Source organism: Sminthopsis crassicaudata, chromosome 1 (genome assembly GCF_048593235.1).
Source record: "Sminthopsis crassicaudata isolate SCR6 chromosome 1, ASM4859323v1, whole genome shotgun sequence".
NCBI classification, from domain to species: Eukaryota; Metazoa; Chordata; class Mammalia; order Dasyuromorphia; family Dasyuridae; genus Sminthopsis; species Sminthopsis crassicaudata.
In genome coordinates this window covers 279,732,904-279,753,545 of record NC_133617.1, presented here as the reverse complement: position 1 = coordinate 279,753,545, position 20,642 = coordinate 279,732,904, and the positions used below count along the sequence as shown (strand labels likewise).

At 34.2% G+C, this 20,642-nt stretch overlaps 2 long non-coding RNA genes across 2 annotated transcripts in view; one reads left to right on the top strand and one right to left on the bottom strand.

Moving 5' to 3' along the window:
* The window catches only part of LOC141553981 (uncharacterized), a 31,118-nt gene extending 17,865 nt beyond the window's left edge, over nucleotides 1–13,253 (bottom strand). Inside the window, exon 1 of the long non-coding RNA XR_012485747.1 lies at nucleotides 13,161–13,253. This is a non-coding gene — a long non-coding RNA (uncharacterized LOC141553981). The remainder of the gene's footprint in view (nucleotides 1–13,160) is intronic.
* LOC141553976 (uncharacterized) overlaps nucleotides 1–20,642 on the top strand; it is a 198,456-nt gene that overhangs the window by 8,842 nt on the left and 168,972 nt on the right. The gene's annotated exons all lie outside the window — the stretch shown is intronic.

The window sequence follows — 20,642 nt, the reverse complement described above, 5'->3', positions numbered from 1 at the left end:
TATAAGTCTCTCTAGGTTTTTCTGAAATCATCCTGCTGATCATTTCTTATAGAACAACAATATTTCATAACATTCGTGTACAAAAACGTATTTAGCCATTCTTCTACTGATAGGTATCCACTCAGTTTCCAGTTTCTTATTACAACAAAAATGGCTGCCACAAATATTTTTGCATATGTGGGTTCCTTTCCCTCCTTTAAGATGTCTTTGGGATATAAGTCCAGTAGAAACAGTGCTGGATCAAAGGGTATGCACATTTTGATAGCTCTTTGAGCATAGTCCAAATTTTTTCCAGAATGGTTGGAACAGTTCACAGCTCCACCAACAACGTATTAGGTCCCAGTTTTCCCAAATCTTTTCCTGTCGTCTTAGCCAATCTGACAGGCGTGTAGTGGTACCTCAGAGTTATCTTAATTTGAATTTCTCTGATTAATAATGATTTAGAGCACCTTTTCATATGACTAGAAATGGTTTTAATTTCTTCATCTGGAAATTGTCTGGAACGTTACATTTCTAAAGGCTTACAACAACAAAATAGAGAAAGAGCAGTTCAATGAATTGGACATACAACTAAAAAATAACTAGAAAAAAATTAAAATATCCAACTAAACACCAATGAGATTAATAAAATTAAAAGTAAAAAAAAAAAATGAACTAAAAATAAAACTAGGAGGTGGTTTAAAAACACAATTAAATGGACTTCCGGCCAAGATGGCAGCATGGAGGCAGACAGCTGCTTGAGCTCAGCGTTTTCTCTCAGGACTTACTTCATGACCAGCCTCAGAGTTAATGCTTGACCAGAAAAGAAACCCACAAATAATCACCAAGAGAAGACATCCTTGAAATTCGCCAGAGAAGGTCTGTGTTTGCTCGGGGGAGGGTCGAACAGACTGGGCGCAGACTGAGGGCAGGCAAGCCAGAGAGAGACAGACAGCTCACACAGCTCAGACCGGAGGGGGAGGGGTACGATCTCTGCAGTTTCTGGGAAAAGGCTTTTACCCCACTGTGGATACTCCATCTTGGCAGCAAGCCAGGAGCAGCAGAGAGAGTGTAAACACTGGAGGTGAGGATTAAAACCCCAGAAAGTTAGCATCTCTCGGAACCGGCTACCCCCAAGGGACCTGTATGTGCCAAAATGTTTGTGGCAGCCCTTTTCATAGTGGCTAGAAGCTGGAAGATGAATGGATGTCCATCAATTGGAGAATGGATGGGTAAATTATGGTATATGAATGTTATGGAATATTATTGTTCTGTAAGAAATGACCAACGGGAGGAATACAGAGAGGCTTGGAGAGACTTACATCAACTGATGCTAAGTGAAATGAGCAGAACCAGAAGATCGTTGTACACTTCAACAATGATACTGTATGAGGATGTATTCTGATGGAAGTGGATATCTTCAACATAGAGAAGAGCTAATCCAATCCCAATTGATCAATGATGGACAGAATCAGCTACACCCAGAAAAGGAACATTGGAAAATGAGTGTAAACTGTTAATTTTACCTTCTGAATCCAATTTTTCTTGTACAACAAGAGAACTGTACGGATCTGCACACATATATTGTATCTAGGAAATACTTTAACATGTTTAACATGTATATGACTACCTGCCATCTAGGAGAGGGGGTGGAGGGAGGGATGGGAAAAGTTGTAACAGAAGTGAGTGCAAGGAACAATGGTGTAAAAATTACCCATGATTTTGTTCTGTCAATAAAATGCTATAATTAAAATTTAAAAAAAGAAATATTAAAAAAAGCACAATAAAATATATAAACCAACAATTAATTTGTTTGTTTTGAAGAAAATGAAATTAACAGTATCAAAAATGAAAATATGGTACAAAGACAAAATAAAGCAATTATGAAGTTGTTTTTTCAAATATATGCATAAAACTAAATTTAAATGAAATGGATGAATATTTACAAAAATAAATTCCCCAGAACATAAAAAAGATATAGAATAAGGCATTATTAAACTCTCTAAGAAAAAACCTCTAGGGCAGATGTATTTATAAGTGAATTCTACTAAACATTTAAGGAATAATTAATCCCAATAATAAATAAATCATTTTAAATGAGTAAAGAATTATTATGACAGAAATATATTCTATCTAAACCAGAAAAGGCAAAAGCAGAAAGATAAAATTATAGGTCAAATTCCCTAATAAATATAGATGCAAAATTTTTGAGTAAAATACAAGGAGATTACATCCATATACAGCAAAGACCATATACTATGATTATATGGGATTTATACTAGAAATGCAGGACTGGTTCAATATTAGGAAGCTCTCAGTATAATTGGCCATATCAATAACAACAAAAAAATCATATGCTTACATCGATAAGCAGAAAAAGCTTTTCACAAAATACAATACCTAACTCTATTCAAAATAAAATGCTGAAGAAATAGAAATAAATTGAATCTCTCCTAAAATAAGTAGTTTCTATCTAAAACTATCACTGACCATCATCTGTAATGAAGATAAGACCTCCCAATATGATCTAAGAAGAAGCAGGAATGTCCATTATTACCTCTATTATTAGAAACTTTCTTAGAAATATGAGCTATAACAATAAGATGAGAAAAAGAAAATAAAGAAATAAAAAAACAATGAGGAAACAAAACTATTACTCTTTGAAGATGATATGATGGCATATTTGGAGAATCCTTCAGATCAACTAAAAACTAGTCAAAATAATTAAAACTTTAGCAAATCTCTATCAAAATAAACCCATATAAATCATTAGTACTTCTACATATTACCATCAAAATATAGCAGAAAGAGATAGAGAAATTTCATTTAAAATGATTACAAACATTATAAAATACTCAGAAGTTTATCTTTGAAGATAAACCCAGGGACTAATCCAACCAAACACAATTACAAACACTTCAGACAAAGTAAGACAGATCTAAATAATTAGAGAAAATTGTCATGGTAGGCCAAGCCAATACAATTAAAATGACAGTTCTACTTAAATTTATTTATTTATTCAATATCATGCCAATCAAACTATCAAAGAATTTCTTTATGAAGCTAGAAAAAAATAACAGAATTCATCTGGAATAACAAAAGGTCAAGAATATCAAGGGAATTACTGGAAAAAAAAATGTGAAGGTGGCCTAACAGGACCAAATTTCAAACCATACTACAAAGTCATAATCACCAAAACAATCCAGTACTGGCCAAGAAATAGATTGGTGGACCAGTGAAATAGATTAGGCACACCATACTCAATAGTAAATGACCATCATAATTTAGTGTTTGATAAACTAAAAGATAAAAGCTTTAGAGACAAGAACTCACTATTTGACAAGCATTGCTGGGAAAAATGGAAAGCAGTTTGGCAGAAATTAGGCATAGGGCAACATCTCATACTGCATAGAACAGGATTTAAACATAATTGTTGATATTCTAAATAAATTCAGGATACATGAAAAAAAATTATTTATAAGATCTATTGTTAGGATTACTGGGTGAGAACTCAGGTTTTCTGGATGGTTACAAGGTGAGAACTCAGGTTGACTTGATAGAGGGGGCAAGCTCATTGGCTGGGGTGGTTCTTCCCAGAAGCCCTTGCATTATCCCACGCCCATTCTCTGGGAGGATAAAAAGAGACAGCAATGGGCGCAGACAGCAGATCGGCCTGGAGAAGGATAAGAGCTGGAGGAGATTCAGAGCCAGGATTCAAGAAGAAAGACTCTGCATTGCATCAGGCTTGACGGGGCTCTCTGCAGGAAGGGAAGTCACTTCTTTGGACAAGAGTTAACAGCAACTGCCTGGAGACAACGGTTCGTTACAGGAAGAAGAATCTGTCTGAGAGATTTGAGTAGACACAGCAGATCTCTTCCCAGAGAGCGATCCGGCAGCTTCTGGAGACGACAGCACGCTACATTTGGCGTCCACACGTGGAGCAAGGACTTTTGCTTATCCTGACAAAAGGAGCTAGACCAGACCTTTGCAATTTGGCGCCCGAACAGGGACAGACACAGTCCTGATTCCAGTGGAAAAGCTTCCAATCTAGATCTCAGTCTCTCTGACCCAGAACCGTGAGTAACGAGGAAACTTTGTTAAAGATTAAGTGAGCGTGCTAATAGATAAATAAGGAACTTAACTTGTGAAGGGCTAAACCAGGAATCTCTTATAGCTGAAATGGGGCAGATGTTAGCTATATTCAATCCCTGGACCTCAGCCGACTCAACCTCAGCCCCAGACGCAACCTCAGCTCCATTCAGGAGTGGTACTATAGAGAGTATAATCAAGATAATTGAGGAGCAGAGTTTACTTGTAACCTGGGTACAGATTGCTAAACTCTTGGCTGCATTAAGACGCACATCCCCTTGGTTCTTAGAGGAAGAAAAGATAGATGTAGATAAATGGAAGCTAGTGGGATATGAAATGAAAGAATTTCAAGCAAAAAATGGGCCTCGTTCAATTTCTGCAGAAGTATTTTATATCTACAACATAGTTCAATTAGCCTTAAACTATCAAGCAAGTTGTAGGAGAAGGAAAAGTTCTAAAAATGAACAGAGGAGGAAGTGTGAGGAAAAAAGGAAAGATCAAGATCTTTCCCTAGAGCAAGAGGATTTAAATGAGGAATTATGGTATGATTCTCTTGAAGAAGCTTCAACCCTGCCTAGAGAACAGATTATTGACAGGCCCACATCAACCCCACCTTCAGAGATGGAGGAAGAAAGAGGGGAAGAGGCAGAAACACAAACAGAATTGCCTGTGAAGAAGCCTAAGCCTATGACAAGATTAGAAAAAGCATTGGTTAAAGCTAAGAGAGAAGGACAGGATATAAGTGATTTTATACATGCATATCCTGTGATTGAAAATATTGACTCTGTAGGTAAAAAAAGGAGAAGATATGCACCTTTAGATTTGAATAAAATTAAGGATTTGAAAAAAGGTTGTACCCTTTATGGGGCTACATCAGCTTATGTCAAAATGTTACTAGATGGTTTGTCTTATGAAGTCCTAACCCCGAATGATTGGAAATCCATAGCAAGGACATGTCTGGAACCTGGAGAAAATTTATTATGGCTTGCGGAATTTCATGAATTATGTAAAATTCAAGTCAGATGCAATTTGGAAATAGGAGTTAACACACAATTCACTTTTGAGCACTTAGCTGGTGAAGGTCAATATGGAGAGAATTCGGAACAGATTAATTATACCATGACAATATATGAACAAATTGCTAAGGCTGCAATAAAAGCTTGGGGTGTCCTTCCTGGACAGAAAGATCGTGGAGAGGCTTTCACTAAAATACAGCAAGGTCCCAATGAACCTTTTGCAGATTTTGTGGGACGTTTGCAAACTGCTGTCAAAAGAACTATTGGAGAAAATTCAGCTACAGAAATAATGACCAGACATCTGGCTAAGGAAAATGCCAATGAGATTTGCAAAAGAATTATATGGGGATTAGACAAAGATGCTCCTTTAGAGGAGATCATAAGACGCTGTGCTACAGTGGGAACAAATGCTTTTTACACCCGGACAATGATGAATGTGGAAAGACAGGGTCCCTCCTGGCAAGGGACTTCTAGAGAAACTCGGCGATGTTTTCAATGTGGAAAAATTGGGCATCTAAGAGCTCAGTGTAGGTATGGAGATACAGTGAGAAGACAGGGTGAAAGAAGACCTAAAACCCCATGTCCAAAATGCAACAGAGGACTCCATTGGGCATCAGAGTGTAAACTAATTCAGGGAAATAGGATGAGGGGCCCAGATCCAGGGCCCCAGGCAAAAAAGACTTGGGGCATGATGGCAGCTGATGTTACACCTAAAGAGCCTTTAGAAGGTCAGGACTCTGATTTAATCAATCAGCAGAGAAGCAATCACATGGCAGAAAGGGATTACCTGATAAGTCAGTCAAAAGGCAATCAGATTGCAAAAATGGATTACACTTGGGGAGAATACAGGCCTTTTAAACCAACAGGGCTGTGCCCAGTGCAAACAACTCCAATGTAATTGTCAGATGATGAGAAGAGATTTAGAAAGTGGTAAATAGAAGGAAATTAGATAGGTTAACTGCCTGGGAGAGAGGGTTTGCTTGTATTTCTTCAGCAGGAGAAGGAATCAGATGGGTGCCAACGAGTCATATTCGCCTTGTCCACCAGAGAGAGACAGAAAAAGAGAAAGACCTCAAAATAAAGGAGAAGATCTAAGAAACATCTTACACCGAAAGAGCATGGATAATAAAAAGACTGTTAAAGAACTTTAAAATCAGCAGGAATCATTGGACTTCCTCACACAAGATGAGACTAATGGACAATGGACTTATGGACATTTATAAATTTTCAATTTATGATTATTTGATTATGATTATGTTATATACTTCTAGCATGTGTTATGTTACTATGTTACTATGTGCTTATGTAATTTATGTAATTATCTGTAATACTTCCCATATTGGTGGATTTATGTTTCAAGGTCATGACTGTCCTATGTTCTAAATCAAAAGAAAGGGGGAGATGTTAGGATTACTGGGTGAGAACTCAGGTTTTCTGGATGGTTACAAGGTGAGAACTCAGGTTGACTTGATAGAGGGGGCAAGCTCATTGGCTGGGGTGGTTCTTCCCAGAAGCCCTTGCATTATCCCACGCCCATTCTCTGGGAGGATAAAAAGAGACAGCAATGGGCGCAGACAGCAGATCGGCCTGGAGAAGGATAAGAGCTGGAGGAGATTCAGAGCCAGGATTCAAAAAGAAAGACTCTGCATTGCATCAGGCTTGACGGGGCTCTCTGCAGGAAGGGAAGTCACTTCTTTGGACAAGAGTTAACAGCAACTGCCTGGAGACAACGGTTCGTTACAGGAAGAAGAATCTGTCTGAGAGATTTGAGTAGACACAGCAGATCTCTTCCCAGAGAGCGATCCGGCAGCTTCTGGAGACGACAGCACGCTACAATCTATGATAAGAAAAAAAGTTTGTGATTGAACAGGGTGGGAGAAAAGAGGAAGTGATTATGGGAAGTAAAACAAATCATTTAATTACAAAAAATGTTTAAGTTTTTGACAAAAAAAGAAAAAATCTAGTCAAAGTTAGAAAGAAAGTGAGGAACTTGAAGGAAGGGAGCGATTTCAGCAAGTTTCTATAATTAAGTCATCATTCCACAAATACATAGGAGACAGAGTTAGATTTATAAAAATAAAAACCATTCCCTAACGGATAAATGGTCGGAGGGATATGAACAAGAAGTTTCAGAAAAAGAAATCAAAGCTATCAATAATCACATGAAAAATGTGCTAACTCATTCTTGATTAGAGAAATGCAAATTAAAACAATTTTAGTTTCCATCTCACACTTATCAGATTGGTTAATATGACAGATAATGAAGATATCAAATGATGGAGATCATATGTAAGAACAGGGACACTAATGAACTGTTGTTGGAATTGTGAACTGCTCCAAAATTCTGGAGTATGGAACTATATGCAAAGGGTTATAAAATTGTGCATATCCTTTGACCCAACAGTGGCACTATTAGATCTATATCCCAAAGAAATTAAAGAAAATCATGAAATCCTCTATTTTTGCAAAGATATTTATAGCAGTTCTTGTGGTGGCAAAGAACTGGAAATTTAGGGGGATGCCTATCAATTGGGAAATAACTGAATAAGTTGTGGCATATGATTGTGATGGATACTATTGTATCATAATAAATGATGAACAGAATGGTTTCTGAACAATCTGCAAAGATTTATATGAACTGAAGCAAAGTGAAATGAATATAAATAGAACATTGTAACCTTTAACTGCAAAATTGTAAGGATAATCAACTGTGAAAAACTTGGCTACTTTGATCAATGCAATGATTCAAGACAATTCCAAAAGACCTGTGTTGAAAAATACTATTTAGTGTTAATTAAAGAGAATTGATGAATTCTGAGGGGAGATTGAAGCATTTTTCCCCCACTTTGTGTGTGTTCTTTGCTTTTCATTTATTTATTTTGGCAATATGGCTTACATGAAAATATATTTTATGGGCCTTTACATATATAATTTCTATAATAATTTGCTTATCAAACATATCTAGCACTGGATATCATGTAAGCTTTTTTGAAGGAAGAGATTATTTATTTATTTTTTGTTTCTGACACATAATAAGCACTTAAGAAATACTTGTTAAATTGAATTAATTTAAATTCTTCCTCGGCTTTCAGACTTGCATTTCCAAATATCGATTGGATATATATCCAACTATGTCTCTCTGCACTTCAAATTCATAAGAACTATCCATAACTGAACAAAATCCAATTTTTGCAATTGAATTTGATAAATGTTTTCTAAATATCTCTTTGTAGAATTGTACTAGTCTCTGAAAAGAGAAAAAAAAAAGATAATTAATTTTCTATGCCCTCTAGATTTTGAGGTAGAGAGGAAGATTCATAGATTACTATGTTACAACAATAAATGATGCATATATTTTTATATATTTTACATTACATATATTAGTTACGAAAAGAAAAAAAAAGTCTCCTTGATGGAGACAATTTTAGACTTGGAGTCAGAATAACCAGATTGAAGTACTTTTGTCTCTATTCCCCATTTTCAAACTTTGGCATGGCATAAATGGTCCATTTCATTTTTTGATCTGAAAAGATATGTAGTTAAAATAATTTTAAAAGTTGAAAATGTCATTTTAGAGTACTTCATTGATGAAGAAAAATATACAAACTAATGTGAGCCTAAACATTCAAGAAGGTAGTTCATTGCTTATAAGAAGAATAAGAGAAGGGTTTCTAGAGGAGAAATCTCAGATGGTCCTTCAAGGATGAATGGATAATCAATAAGTGAAAGGATAGAAAAGGATAGGACCTTGAAGGGGCGATCCAAATCCAGCCCCTTATTTTAGAGATACAGAAACTTAAGATGCAGATTAATTGATTTTCTCAGGATAATACTTCTACTAAGTGTCTGAGACAGACTCCAAACAGAGGTCTTTCTAACTACATCAAAAAGTTTATTCACTACATTGCATTTGTCAATGTGTTACTTTACTTATTTATTTGATATGGGACCTCTAAATATACACCATTTTCTTCTGTGTATTGCAGAAGATGAAAGTCTCTCATGCAGGTATAGAGCAAGGAGCCAGACACTCTGTTGTCTAAAGGTTTTGCTGCTACAAATTACCACAGTTTAGTAGAATCACAGACAGCATCTCAGGACCAGACCTCTAAAGTTGTTCTGCAGCATTTCTAACATTAATTCCCTAATTTGATGCTTGTGTTTTCAATCCACTCAAATGCTGTTGCAGTATTTACTTTGGCTTTAGGAATCTGGATCCAAGAGATTTGCTACAATACTAATTAATTAAAAACCAAATTATTCTTCTTCCATGGGTGTCAATTTCTTCATGAATGAGTTAACATTTACAGAGTTAACATTTATGTAAGGCACTAGTCTGGTCACTAGGTTACAAAAGACAACAACAGTGAAAAAGTCCTTGACCTCAAGTAACTTGCAATCTTCATAAGGGATGCATATACACAGGTCAGTAAAGAAGAGATAATCTTGGAAGAAGATAACATTAGGAAATGGATCAAAAAAAGAGATACAACAACAGAGTTGGGGCATGAGGGTGAGTGTTGCAGATCAGGAAGGGTTTCACTTAGGAAATAGTACCTAAATTGAGCTTTGAGTGAAACCAGGGATTCTAAAAAGTGGACCAGGCAAGAAATGAATGGGTTTCAAACATGATGGGACATCCTATGCAAATAAATGGAGATGGGAAATGACATATTGAGTTAAGGATTAGCAAACATATTTTCAAGTAGGTAAGATTTAGCACATGGAGGGGAATTAGATTGTTTAGGGCTGAAAGCAGGGATTATTTTGTTTTGCTTTTTTTTCTCTTTATATCTCCAGAACTTAGCATACTACCTGCCACATAGTGAATATTTAATAAATACTTGTTTGTGAAGTCCTAGTTAGCTCCCTGTTGACCTCAGGATCAGCCAGAGTCAGGATAAGCAAAAGGAGTAGAAGTGAAGAGGATCACTCATGCTCTCCATTGATTGACCTCCTTTCTCCTTGACCTCCTCCAAAGTGATTCTGTACTTGTCTTACTCCACCCCCTAATCCCTCCTACAATTATTTGTATGCACCAAAAGATTGAGCCAGCACGGAATAGTGAGAAGGGCCATTTTTCCAAGCATATGCTAATAGAATATTGTCCAATAGGTAATTAGCCTTAAGTGCTTGGCTGTCTGATACCAGTGCACCTATTCAGAGTTTCAGCCCTTTACACTTGTTGATTGATTAATTGAAGTACCTGGCTGAGAATTTTGTATTTTATCCTAGAGTCAAATGGGGTCACTGAAGCTTAAACTTGTGTTTTAGGAGTATTCATTTTTACAGCTGGATGGAGAATGGATTGGAGAACAAAGAAACAGGAAGTAAGGAGACCAATTAGTAAGTGAAATCTATAGTCTTCTAAAAATAATGTTTTTAAACACAAAATAAAATACTTAATATTTTAAATGAAATCATGTATATATATATATACATACATATACATACACACACACATATAAAATCTGCAAAGCAATAGCTTTCTTGAAATTTATACTTGGGTTCATGGATCCCAGATTAAGAATATCTACTGTATTGGGCTATTCAAATAGTACAAATGATAAAGGATGAAGGCTTAAAATTGTATATTGGGGCACCTAGGTAGCCCAGTGGATAGAGTACCAGCCCTGAAGTCAAATCAGGAGGACCTGAGTTCAAATCTGGCCTCAGATACTTAACATTTCCTAGCTGTCCAACACTAGGCAAGTCACTTAAAAAAATAGTATATTGGCTCTTTGGGAATCAAGAAGAATTGGATGTGAATGAATGACGCTTTAGATCATGGATGGGCAAAGTTGTTTTTTTTTGTTTTTTGGGTTTTTTTGCCAAAAGCCATTTAGATATTTATAACATCATTCATGGGTCATATGAAATTATCAATTTATCAGACTCAAGCAATGGGAAAAGTTGCCTTATACAGTCCATGGACTGGATCTTCCCAACCCCCCGCTTTAGATGAAGAATTGTCAAGATGTGAAGGGACCTAAGAAACTAAAGCAGTCTCTAAACCCTTTATTTAACTTATGAGAAAATGGAGGCCCAAAGAATTTCAATGACTATAACAAGATTATGCAAGCAAGTGGAAGGAAAAGGACTAAAGTGTAGACAATATGACTTCAAATTAAAAAAAAAAAAAAATTTCATTGCCTAAGGCCAGTATCAAACTGAAAATAAAGTGACCTCCTTCTCTACAATCTCCCTAAAAATTGCTATTTTTATTTTGGTTTTGTTTTCTGGGCCTTCACAAAACTACTTATAACATATTAACAAAGCTATTTGAAGATTCTGTTTGAATATACTATTTCAAATATAAGATTTGAAGCTTTAAAAATAAAAATAATTTTAAAATATATTATGTGAATTATTTTTAAATGAGAAAAAATAACTTGATTGGTTTCTGAAACATGTTCTATGATATATATCACTAGTGTTTGAATTATATAGTTAAAACTTGTTTGAAATAGCCACAATTCTCTACTCTGCTCTAAGATTTCAATAGTACAAAAAAGAATCTATTAAAGTTTTGTTTTAAAAAATTGGTAACAAACTATTTGTAGTAAGGTTACAAGAACTTTGATCAGTTAGTCCAAATTGCTCATTTGCCTGCTAATTACGTGGATGTTTTAAAAATTATTTTTACCTGCCCCAAAGCAGAGCATATAATTAGTATATTTGTTTGGTTTCATGGGTGCCAAATAGTTTTTAATGTTAAATTAATTAGCTCCATTATACTGGAAGGAACTTTTGATTTAAAATCAGAAGGTCTGGGTTTGAGTTCCAAGTTTTATATTTACTGTGTGATCATGAGCAAAATCTTTTAACTTCTCTGAATCTAAGTCTCATTACTCTCTTAAACAGGGATATTATCACATGGTCTTTATAACTACCTCTTTGTTAGCATGGGCTATAATACAAAAAGCACTTTGTAAATCTCAAAGTATTATGGGAATATGAGTCACTTTTCAAATTCTCAGAGCCCTACTATTAGTAAACTAATGGATGACACATGAAAGAAACTTAGGGACGACTTATTTACAACCTTCTGAGAATTTGATTGTGATAGTTGTTATTGCCACTGCTGTTTTTTTTTTTTTTTTTTTTTTTTTTTACCACAAATAGAGTAAGATACACTTCTTAAGTTAATGGCTTGTTGGTTTGTGAGCTGCTGGTTACTCATGAAGAGATCTCAGGTTTTCATTTCTAATCCTACTCCTACTTAAGTACTTCTTTATGTCCCCTCAACTATGCCCTATCACAATCTTCCCTGTTCTAATCAAATGTTTTATAAAAGGTATAGAATAAAGTGATTCAGGAATAATAACTGTTTAGAAGTATATTTATAGAACTAGAATATAGGATTGGAAACATTTTCAAGCATGCCAGTTTAAACTAATTTCTATTATTTAATTTTTTTCAATTTTATATTTCTGTGAAAATTTATTTGTTCTTAACAGGATCTCTGGTAACATAGAGTTTAGTGCTCCATTCTTGACTAAGCAATGCTCAATCTATATATTTTCCATCCTGTGGAAAATATCAGAAGATCTGCTTCTGTCTGATGGAGAAAGAGTCTTATGGAGAAGTGATCTCATATTGCAAGGGGAGAGTACATTTAATCTTTAGTCATCAGACATAGAATGTATATGCACACTTACTATGACTATGTAACTGATTTTCAAAGAGAAAAGAAACTTCATAAACTAAAAGAAAACACCTCTCTTTCTATCCTCTCATACTTATTTTCTCTATCTTTTTCCTTTTGTTCCTGACTTCCTAATTCTCACTCTCTCTGTATCACACAACTAAACTTTTTAGTCACATTTTAACATCTCTTACCCACTGGATTCCAGTTCTGAAAATAGTTTCTTTTTTATTATATAATTATAATCTTTTGACAGTACATATGCATGGGAATTTTTTTACAAGATTATCCCTTGTATTCACTTTTCCAAATTTTCCCCTCCTTCCCTTTACTCCCTCCCCTAGATGACAGTCAATTCCATACATATTAAATGTGTTACAGTATATCTTTGATACAATATATGTGTGTAAAACCAAATTTCTTGTTACCTGGTAAGAATTGATCAACTGGAAGTGAGTTGGATTTTCTTTATGTTGAAGATATCCACTTCCATCAGAATACATCTTCATACAGTATCATTGTTGAGGTGTATAGTGATCTCCTGGTTCTGCTCATTTCACTCAGCATCAGTTCATGTAAATCTCTCCAAGCCTCTTTGTATTCATCCTGCTGGTCATTTCTTACAGAGCAATAATATTCCATAACATTCATATGCCATAATTTACCCAATCATTCTCCAATTGATGGGCATCCATTCATTGAAAATAATTTATTTTTTAAAAAAACTATGAATGTATGGAGATAAAATGTAAAGAAAAAATTATAAATGTAAAAAGAAAAGTAAAGAAAATAAAAAGGGAATTTTAAAGGCAAAAATATCTATTGCTATTTCTTTGAAAGATGAGTTGATTTTGCTGATCTCTTTGGCATTCAAGCATGATATTTGGGGGAAGGGGAAAGATACAATCACCATGTCATTCTTTCTAGAGCTACTGAGGACTTTCTAAGATTCAGAGGCCTGTTTGTAGAGTTGGGAAAGAGGATTACCAGCATAAAGATCATGTTTACATGATACCCGGGATATGCAATGTTTTACACACTTTACCATGTATAAATTTGGAATACAAGAAGGCTTGTATATGGCAATTGATGTTATACCACTGATAGAAATCACTGAATTTTGTATGTATAATCATCATGTTGTTAGTGTTCATAGTGCCACTTAGACTTGAGTTGTACATTTTACTATCTAAATGCAAATTTATTTAAAGTTAATACTAATTTTCACTTTCCAGTATCAGTTCTGTATGTGCATGATTCTTTGCTTACATATCAAGCAATTAGTTTCATTCTCTAAGTGACTAGAAGATAATCTTTTGCATTAAGCACAACTAACTTGCTACTGAGCTATTCAAGAATGGGACTGTAGGTCTTCCAGTAAACATTAGAAAACCACTTACTGATTATGTCACAGAAATCCTTGTTGAAATTTGGGTTGAAAGAGATGTCTTCTGAGGTCAAAGGATCAAAGATTGAGACCTGAAAAGAACATCAAAAAGGATTTAGCTCAACTCTCTCATTATCCAAATGAAGAAACCAAGGACAGAATCAAGAAGTGACTTATCATAATCAAAATCTACCTAAATGGGCAGTATCTGGATTTGAACCCAGATCCTTTAAATTCAAATCCTACTTTTATTCTATATATCCTGCTGCTGTAATTCCTTATTAGGTGTAAGGGTGATACTTATTTTTAAAAATCACTTGAGTTTGAGATACATTCCACATTGTGTACTAAAGAACATATTCATTTATTTAATTGTTTATCCAATTATACTATATGGGATAGATTTATAAGCTCTGGATTTCTTTTGTCCAGAAAAGAAAGGAAGGATTAACCAGAGCATAGTATCCAATAACACACTAGGGGTATGATTTTAAATTTGGGGGAAATAAAAATAATTTGCAAATAGCTCTTTCTTCAGGCCACTCTTCCTAGAATGTTTCCCTTATTGAGGACCCCTTTCAAGAATTTCAAGTACTCCTTACAGAGTAGACCTATAAGCTAATAGTTTAGCATAGTTATGAATCACTGATATCCTCTGTTTATGTTGTTGAGTTGTTTTAGTCATGCCACACTATTCATAACTCCATTTAGGGTTTTCTTGACAAAGAAATATGGTTAGTTTGCCATTTCCTTCTCCAGCTCATATTACAAATGAAGAAACTGAGGCAAACATGGTGAAATGACTTGACCAGTAAGTGTCTGAGGCTTGATTTGAACTCAGAAAGACATCTTCCTGACTCTAAGGCTGGTAGTCTATCCACTGTACTTCCTAGCCATACAATCCTTTGCTTATGTATTTGAGATTTTGGTTGCAACTCTTGTGACTCAGCAAGTAGAAAAAGATTTCTAACTCCATCCTCTGGCCTAAGGTAATTTCTTGACATTACAGAAGGACTGAATTATGATAAAAACTGCACTGAATTAGGAATAGAAGGACCCAAGTTCAAATTCCTTCCTAACCTACAGACCTAAGAGCAAGTAATTTCTCATCTTAGTAGACCATAATTTAATTATCATCTATGAAATGAGGGATTAGAATCAGATGATTTCTAAAAATGGCTAGCTTTGGAATCATGATTAGTATTAATTTTTAATGAAGAATGGGATTTCAAAATGGCATGGCCATGCTTTAGATTTTTACTGATTTCTTTTAATTTTAAGAAAGGATATAATTAATTATCATGTTCTGTACAAAAAAAAAGTTTCATCTTCAGAAGACCTAGCACTGCAGAAATAATGCATTTGGCAATTAGGGAGTTCCCAGTGTGGAAACTTCTTCAGTTGAGGAAGTTTAGCAACTTGATTGCAAATTATAGACTCATAGGGTTTCCTAAGGCATTGAGAACCCTAACCTAATTATACAACTTCTTAAATGTCATGTCAGTTTAATCATTAAAGATGGGGATGGGGAATAGGGAAATGATCTTATAATATAATTATATAAAATCTGATTATAAGTAAAGGTAGGGTTGAGCCCACAGATAGTAAGGTTAGTTGAATAAATGGTCAAAAGGAGATTATAGGATTGAAGTCCTGGATGGCACTCCAGAGAAGCAATAGTGTACTAGAGCTTGCAGCCACATTGGAGTGGGGACCCTCCACAGTTCCAGGGCAGAAAAGAGTGCTCATAGTTGCTTCCAGACCAGAGCACAGGCCAGGAAAATAGATAACTAGCCAGGTAAATCAAGGATGAAAATCTTATAGAAATCAACTGAAATGTTTTTGGTTTTCGTTTTGTCTTATGTACCTCTTGTGAGTAACAAGAAAAATAAACAAAACACTTTATTGATTCATAAAATATAAACATTTTATATTTATCAGTACAGGTGTTTTATGTATAAGTTCAGTATGAGTAGTCTCCTTCTCTAATCACCTTGTTACTATATATAGTTAATATATAACAATGTATATGTAATATATAATGTAATATAGTTCTTACATCTTTACCCTTTTGAAGTAGGTAACTAAATGTTATCTCCACAGAAGCAGCTAGTGATAGAGCAGATAAAGTGTTCGGCCTTGAGCCAGGAAAACCTGAGTTCAAATCCAGTCTTAGACATTTACAAACTCTATAATTGTAGGAAAGTTATTTAACCTTAATTTCTTTAATTTTAAAATGGAAATAATAGCAACTACCTTACAGGTTAGTCATGACAATTAAATGACACAATATAGAAATATAAACTATAACATGTATTAGCTATTATAGTTTAGATTAAATATATACTTATATATTATATATAAATATGTATTTTATTTATGTTATATATTTATGAATGCAAGCAAACATATTTTATTTATTATATTGTACTATATTATAGTATATTAAATTATATTAATTAAATTATATGTGCTTAGCATAGTGCCAGGAACATAGTAAATGCTATAAAAATGCTTATTCTACCACTCCTCCAACATAAATGAATACTATCTATCTATATTTTGTAGCATGACTAAGGTGGTATGTGTATGAATGATAGTTACATAATAGATAGAATAATGGATCTATGGTCAGAAAGACCCTCTTAATAATCTGGCAAGTCACACTAAGCTTAATTTTCTTCATCTGTGAAATGAGGATAATAATATATACTTTACTTGGCTGATAGTGTTATGTGAATCTTAAGTAAAATAACACTATATATATGTGTGTGTGTGTGTGTGTGTGTGTGTGTGTGTGTGTGTATGTATATATATATATAGATATAGATATAGATATTGTTTGAGAAATTTTTAAGTACAACCATTTATTATTATAACCTAACAGCACATAATTCTTCTTGAAGACAAAGATGATATTTTTTTATTTCTTTGAATCTTTAACATCTGGAACTGTGCTTTGCAAATAGTAACACAATAAATGTTTATTTATATAACTATATATATGCTATATTGACTTACATACACATATATATTATTTATATGTGTAATATACACAAAACAATATTAGATGCAGAAGGATGTTGAGAGAATATTTAGTTGAAACTACTATAAAGTTTTGCACTCTATGTATCAATCATTGGTTGTAATTATTATCAATCTTTAATAACTTTGTATTATCAACAATTTTGCTGTTCAAGATGCAATGTCTAGTAATTGTAATTTTCAATACTGTTGGAGGAGAAGAAAAGATAGAATGATAAAATGACAATTCTAAAAGTATTCCATGATAGTAAGTTAGCTACTCAATAGTTTCCTAGAATCTTAAGAAAGTTAATACACCTGCCAAGAAGCAAGTATTACATCCTTTAAAAATATGACTTCATATAATAATTCTTACCCAGTTTTTAAAATTCTATTTTAGTGTCAGACAAAAATAATATCCAGTATTAAAATTATCACAAAATTCTAAATTATTTTTCTTCATTGAACAACTTGACTTTTACAATATTTTTCAAAAGCCAAATGTAGAGCCTTTTATTTACTTGGAAAATGATTTTATGATTTGGTTTTTTGATTGGTTGTCCTACATTCTCCTTTTTTTTCTTTTTTCTTTTTTTCTTTATCTTTTTTTTTTCTTTGTCCTACATTCTCAAAGAAGACTGAAGTGACATCACTGTGTTGAAATCAAGGTACAGTGTGTCTGACTGTGGCTGATTAGATCAATAATGAACTCTACCACAAGTTGGGCACAAATAGTTCACATAAAGACTCAACATTTTGAAAGTTCAATAATTTCTGAGTCACATGTGATCAAAGATGTCTAATTCCTCTTTGAAATATTTTCATAGATTGAAGAATTCATCTCTATGAGTACCCATGATTTGAATGCAGGTTGCAATTCATATGGTTTTTTTATCCTGTGCAATTCATGTTCATACTTTTTTAGAGTACTTTTTTTATTGTTTGCAGAAACAATCAGGGTTAAGTGACTTGCCCAGGGTCATACAACTAGTATCTATAGCTGGACATGAACTCACATCCTCTTGACTTCAGGATCAGTGTTCTATCCAATATGACACCCACTTACTCCTGTTAAAGTATTTATACACACACACATACACACACACATAACACACACAAACGTGACCCATCTTTCAAGCCTCTCAATTTCTTTTGATCAACCTCCAAAATGTTTAGGCTCTAAATTGTGATTTCATCTTTTACCATTCTCTTTCCTCATACCCTACATCCAATAAGCTGCTGAGTTATCATTTCTGACTCCACAATATCTCTCCTTTTTGTCCTCCCATTCCTATTCATTCTGCCAGCATTTCCAGCCTTCATTTCCACTAGCTTTAACTATTATAATAACTTTCTAATTGGCCTATCTGTCTGGTCTCTCCTTTCTCTAAATCAGCCTTTGCACAGCTGCCAAAATATTTTCCTTGAGGCACGGGTCTGATCACATCCTTTCCCTACAAAAAAAAAAAAAAAAAGCAAAAGCAAAATGTTCAGTGGCTACATATTACCTCTCTAATAAAATGCAACATGACATTCAAGACTACATTTCTGACTATTTTTAATCATATGTCATAATAATCTCCTTCATGTACCATTTTTAGCCATTTAAATTGGATTCTATATTTTTGACAAACCACCCCATTTCCCTCTTTGCATTCATATGGCATTTCCCATGACTAGACTGTACACCTTTCTCATTTGTCTTTCAGAATCCTATCTTTTTATGAAATTCAGCTCAGCTGCTTCCTCCTCTGATTCCCTCACCTATTTGTTTTATCTATTTCCTTAAATAATCTTGGAACACCAATATCTTCTTTGCTTCATTCATTCACCACCTTGTTGTCATCTAGTCATTTTTCAGTCTAGGCCAACTCTTTGTGATCTCATTTGAAGCTTTTTTCCACAAAGATACTGCATATCCTTTTCTAGCTCATTTTATAGATGAAGAAACTGAGATAAAAGGGGTTACGTGACTTACCTCCAGTCTTCTAACTAGTAGGCTGTTTTTGAACTTAGGAAGACAAGTTTTCCTCACTTCAGACCCAGCCCTCTGTCCACTGTGCCACCTTGTTGTCTATTATATTATATAACATTATATTATACTTATTTCATATCTTATATCTTTGATTTGTACTTTTCTTGTCATAGGAGGATAATGCTACTTGAAGATAGAGATTTTTCATTTCTGTGTTTGTATAAGTGACAGATCTTGCAAAAACTCTCATCACAGTTTTTGTCTCAGCTCTGGGCTTGTGCCCAGATAGGATTCAATTTTGAGGAAGAAGGGAAAACTGTCTTCTACAGAGATGAGTCAGATTCTCTCCAACAAACTGATTTTTTATGTCTCTTAACTGGAACCCTGAGAAAAATCACTTAAATAAAACTGATGTTTAGCTCAAGCCTCTGATCTCTCAAAAATGAGAGTAAAATATAGATCGTATATAAAATAGTTAATTGTTTCCTTTACAAAAAAAGAAATGTTTTTAAAAATAGATTCATAAATGCATATTGAAAAAGATTTCACATGTGAAACATTAATCTATAACTTTAATTACATTTTCCTGATGGGAGCATTTTCTTGTATAATAAGGTGGGAGGAGAGCAGTATATTTAAAATAGCAAAAAATGAAGAAACTTCTTTCACCTTGGCTCTGACTTATTTGAAAAATGCCCTCAACGACCATGTCTTCCAAGCCAGAGCTTGGATTGATTTTTTTTGTGATTAGTCTTCTGAGAGGAGTTGCAGATAGAGAAAATTTTACCTACTGCCAGTCAGCACTGAGGTAATCAGAAACTCCTGAACTCACAAGTCAGTTATTCCTAAAAAGTTTGTCTTTCACTAGGTACAGTGGGAAAGATTATTAGACATTTATTTAGAAAGTCTAGGCAGACTACTTAATCTAAATCTTAGTTTCTTCATCTATGAAACAAGGGAGTTTAGAACTGATGATTCCGGGTCCCTTTCAGTTCTCAAACTATGACCTCTCATAGCCAAACTATGGCTCTCATAATCTTATTATTGTTGTATGTTCATCTATACTCAGAAAAATAAACAGAAAGCAGAAAAAACATCTAGGATTTTGAGAGATGGTCTTAGATTCACCTAGATAGTACATAACCATCTGGAAGCAGTCAACAAAGCTACTTGGGGTTGCAGAGTGAGGGCAGGAGGGAGAAGCTATTTTCTATTATCTCCTTGGAAATCTAAGAAAGAGATTTCCATGCTTTACATTGAGAAAAAAAAGGTAGAAGAAATAAAAAGCAGAAAATATCTCTTCTGTTAAAGTCAGCTGATCTGACTCTCCTTGAAAATTTTTTCTGGTATAGTGGCTGATCATCTTGCTATATCTTCCTTACCCTGATGCTGTCATGGAGATCAAAGAGCTAGTTCAAAGTGCCCAGTCTTTCAACATTGAGCAGTGTTTTTGAAAGTGGCCAGGAAGATTCACTATATGCTGGATCCAATTGCTTTTTATTATATGTATATAGTCAGTACTTA